Raw genomic sequence first — 5,000 nt, 5'->3', positions numbered from 1 at the left:
ACCATTCGTAGCCCCCGTACTCCCTATCCCTGCGATATCCTAGACATCCAGAGGCTGTTCGCGTGAGTATTTCGCTGTATTTGTTGGCGAGGTCGTTCGCTGCCAGTCTTGTGTCCAGCTTACCCATTCGGGCGCTCAGCGTGGATCGAAAGTAGGCCCAGTTTACCCCTCGTTCCCGGAAGGCGATCCGAACGTTTGGTTCCCGATCCGACTGTCTCGCTGTCCCGCTGCCGCACATCTGGTAAGTTATCAGCTGATGGTCGCTTACACTGGCACCTTCGTGCACCCGCCACTCCTTGATCGCGACTCCCCTAGTCGAGAGTGTCAAGTCCACATTGGAAGATCCGTTGGGTCCGCAGAACGTAGGTGGCTGGCCCTGCACGTTGTGAATGAGCAGGCCTCTGCTGAGTATGAAGCTCTCCATCTGGGTCTTCCTATGTTCGGTGTCTGGTCCTCTTCCCGAGTATTGACGTCGCTCACAGAACCAGAGTGGCGAGTGCGCGTTGCTATCCATTCCGATCAGTACCGGGTTTCCTGCTAGGCGGTCCATTACATAACTCAGGTGTTCAAGATGACGGACGATGTCGTGGCCGTACTGGAAGTACGCTGAGATAATGTAGATGCCGAGTCCGTGGTAATCAGCGTGCGCAACGGTGCAGTGTTCTGTGCTCAGGTTGTGCAGCAGCGTGAGAGCGATCCTGTCGTTCAACACCATGATCCCCGATTTCGGAGCAGATCCACACTGAAGCAGACCAGTCAAGCCGGAGTTAGCGTACTGTTCCTGTACGAGAACCAGGTCGAGGTTCATCTCTACAGCTATGACGGGCAATTCCGATGTGGCGACCTCCGATCCCTGGAGATTAAGCTGCCCTATTGACAAACCTAAACTTGTCCTATCCATACTGGGTCATGTTGACCGACTGCTGTTCGGCGTATATACGCGCCGGGCATGTCGAGGCATTTGTGGCGTGGCTGCTGGCCTCTTTGCGCTTGAAGCGCTTGCAGGTCGCACAGCACTCTGACGTGGACTGGCACTCGGTCTTTTTGTGGCCAGTATCGCCGCACCTGCCGCATACCATCTCCGGGGCACGGCAGAACTTTTCGGGGTGCCCGTATTGATGGCAACGGTTGCAGCAGGTGACGCGCAGATAGTCGCAGACATCGGCCTCGTCCCAGCCAATGTATACGCGCCCCAAGCCGATCAGCTTGTCGCGCAGGGGTGGAGAGCACTCCAGGACAACTGTAGTGCGCTCCCCCCGACGGCCCTTTTTAAAGGCAACACGGCAGTTCGCCTTCACCTTTTCCATAGGCCATTCTGGATCGTCCGCCAAGTTGGTGGTCTGTAGCTCCTCAAGCAGACCGTCCGACGAGGGATCGACCCTCAGGTTGCGTATAGCGACCAGAGGGCGACGACCGCGCGGCTCAGTCACCCGGAGGGTGGGAGGAGCCGCCGCCTTCAACTTCTCGGCCGCTGCAGGCGTAGCGGCTCTGACCGCAATGCCGGAATTCCCGATGCGTCGAACGCTCTGTACGGGAATCCCCATGCGGCCAGGCTGTATGGCCTTCTGCAACTCGGCCTTGGTGCCATCGGACGTTTTGATTTCGTCCGTGTTAGGGTAAAACAGGACAGCCTGTCCCTGGGTAGCCGGGATGTGCACCGGAGGCTGACCCTGCGGACGCTTCAGCAGTGATGCGTATGTGACCGCAGGTTTAGGCGTTCCGGTGAGAGGAGAAGGGAGGGTATGGGAACTGGAAACATTTTGCAGTTCCAACTGCGCACACTTCAGCTTCGCTGCGGTGACCTGGTGCTCGGTCTCCGCAAGCCTAATCTCGATCGCCGCTACCGCCGCGAGCACGTTCTGTCCAGCTTGGCCGATGGCGTCTCTGTCACTGGCATTCAGCTTGTATTTATTGTGAGATGCCATACTATTAGCGATCTCCAATATCCGCCGCAGCTCAGTGTGCACCTCGTCCAATAGCTGGACCTTGGACAGGCTAGCTAACCCCGACCCGGGTTCGGTGGATAATGCGGCAGCGAGAGCGGGAGCGGGAGCGGGAGCGGAGTAGATAGGGACAGCGGGAATCTCGTTAATCCATTCATGCGCGTCACTAATTAGATGACGAGGCATTTGGCTATTCCGCCGCCTGCCTTCGCCTCCCAACTTCGTGCTGAGCGTCTCATAACGAGATATTTAGGCCACGGGAGTGACCAGCTGTTCCCCACTCCCGTATCTAGAGACAAAGCCCAGGTGGCATTGCACAGGTTGGATGTTAGTTGCGGTACGCAGGTGGTTTGGCGGGGAATCTGTGTAGCAACGACCTGTTAACTGTCGTTCGAGTCCGGTACCACATAGGTCCTGTGTAAACCTATCTTGTTACCACAGGACCCCGGTCGCTCAGTCCGACGCTTCCGCCGCGACGGCGGTCATCTGGTTGAACCTGGTCCAGTTCATGTGCGAGCCTCTCAATACCATGCCAGGTATAGTCTCGAATACTGCCCTATTGAGCCCGAGGAGCTTCTGCATCTCGTTAAGGGACGCTCCACTCCACACACCTCGCCAAGAAATCGTGCAAGAAGTAGATCGGACGCTCTTCGTACAAGGCAGCTCTAGTTTTTCAGCGACCAACTGGACTAGCTCTTCGTGCTTCCCGTACTTGCGGCGTTTTTCACGGTGAGCATCGTCCAGCGGCCTCTGACCGGAGACAACCTGCGCGTCGACAATCACTCCCACACCATCTCTTGACGCGATAATGTCGGGCTTCCGACACCCTATAGAGGTCGTGAAGCGAGGTTCCAGTAACACCTTCCACCCTTTCCCGGTCATCGCCTCGGCGATAAACCTTGTGACGCAGTCGTGACGCTTGACGCGGCCGCCGTGCGTTCTGTGACACTGTTGGATGACGTGAGCCGTTGTCTCCCTGACCGTGCAACCGGCGCGGCAGCTCAACTCCGACTCACGACCATCCCTACGACCCCTCGAGGCCCTGACTCGGGAGGGAAGGGCGTTTATATGACAGTGCACGAACTGCACGTAGTCCCGGCCGCTGTACTCCATGCATCGCTCCCTGATCCACTTAGTGGAGGCCGGATTCCGAGACGACTCACGAAGTTCGTGGCCGTCCGTCGACGCGTGAAGCATCTCACGCCAATACTGCGACACAGATGTTAAATTGGACACCGGGTGGTCCCTGGTGAACTTTCGGACTTGCTTCCGGGCCCAGCTCAGCTTTTTCCGAATTCTTTCGGACTTCGCGGCGGCCTTCGCAGCAGCCCATCGCGACGAGGCAAGGCCCCCGTATCTCCGTAAAATGAGTTCCGGGGTGACCGCCTGCAGCGACGGGATCGCTAGGCCACCGTCCTTAGCTTCCGCATGGAAGTACCCCTTCGGCACGTCAATCGGCAGCCTCAGCCACTTCCTCACAGCGCCCCGGACTTCGATGTCGAGCATTCTGAGTCTGTCGTCCGAGATCCTTCCGAGCACGAGGCCATGGATGAACCTCGGAATCAGATGACCCCTCACTATCTCGAGCCGTTGTTGTGGCTTTAGGGGCGCCCTGGTGATGTTGTCCAAGGCCTTACGCACCTGTAGCTCGAGCATCGCCGTTCCGGCTGATTCGAAATCGACACCTAGATAGCGCCATCGTTCCACGCTCGTCACCTGCCTCAACTTTGACCTACCCACCGTGAACATCCGATTGGTTGGGTAGTGGTGCTTTTTGCGCTTCCCATCCGGCACCATCGACAAAACGGAAGACTTACTGGTATTCACCCTTAGCCCTATCATCTCCCCGACCTCCACAACACAGTCGATGGATTCCTGCATCCCGACCTTCGATCCCGCAACGAGGATTAGGTCGTCGGCGTAGGCCAGTGCCGCGACTTTTTCGCCTTCCAGCCCGTAGCCGACGCCCTTCGGCAGCGACGCAAGAATTAGGTCCATCGCCATGTTGAAAAGTACCGGCGATAGGGGATCTCCTTGACGCACCCCTCGACCCACTTTCACAGGACGGCTGTTCTCTCCATTAACGGCTAAGGTGGTATGCGCCGTTTCGTACATGTGAGCCAGATAACTGAGGAAACCCTCGGGCAGGCCCCTGGCCTTCAGCAATTCTAGCAGTGCCCCGTGCGACACTGTGTCGAACGCCTTGGCAAAGTCGAGGACCGCCACATGGCATTCCCTCAGCTTCTTCCTGCTATCCCCCAGCACCGCGTCTAGCACGGCAGTGTTCTCCAGCGCTCCATCGGCACTCACAAAGCCGCGCTGACGCGCGTCCAGGGGGCAACAGCGCAGCAGCCTCTTGGCCAGTATGCCGTGCATGTGCCTGAGCGGTACCGACGCAACCGAGATTGGCCGATAGTCGCCCGGGCCGGCAGGGATGTTATTTTTCGGCACAAAGATGGTCCTGCACTGCCGCAGCGGATCTGGAATAGCGCCTTTGGCTAACCAGTCAGAGAATATTTCCGCTTTCAATGGAGCGGGAACTGCACGCCATTCCTCCGAACGTATTCCGTCCGGCCCTGGCGCTGTCCGAGAGTCGACACAGGACGCCTTCACCTCCTCGACCGTGATCGGCGCCCATAGCCCGGAATAGTCGGCCACTTCCCCCCGCGTCAGAGCATCGAGCGCTTTCCGCGTTGGTCCCGGGGCGGTCGACACCTCCTCGAGAACCGGTCGCCAATAGGTCTCCAGATCCTCGAGGGTGTGCCTTACGACCCGGGTGTGGCCGTCTATCACTTCGGCTGCTGCACGACTCGGACACTTCCGAAACAGTTCCTGCATCCGTGCGTACTCCATTCGCCTTCTTTTGCGGTTCGAAATCGAAACCGGCGCGATGTCGTCGACAGTTCGAGATGTACGGCGGGACCGCTTTGCGGCCTTGGCCCCACGTCCCTGGCATCGCTTACGCCTCTCCGCTCTCAGGAGCAGGGATTCGAGGGCTTGCGCTGCTTCCGGGCTCAGTGAGGCTTCGACTGCTTCTGCTGGTTTGTCTACGACAGG

This window comes from Melitaea cinxia, chromosome 25 (genome assembly GCF_905220565.1).
Source record: "Melitaea cinxia chromosome 25, ilMelCinx1.1, whole genome shotgun sequence".
NCBI classification, from domain to species: Eukaryota; Metazoa; Arthropoda; class Insecta; order Lepidoptera; family Nymphalidae; genus Melitaea; species Melitaea cinxia.
The sequence above is the reverse complement of the archived record's forward strand: the minus strand, read 5'-3'. Positions refer to the sequence as shown.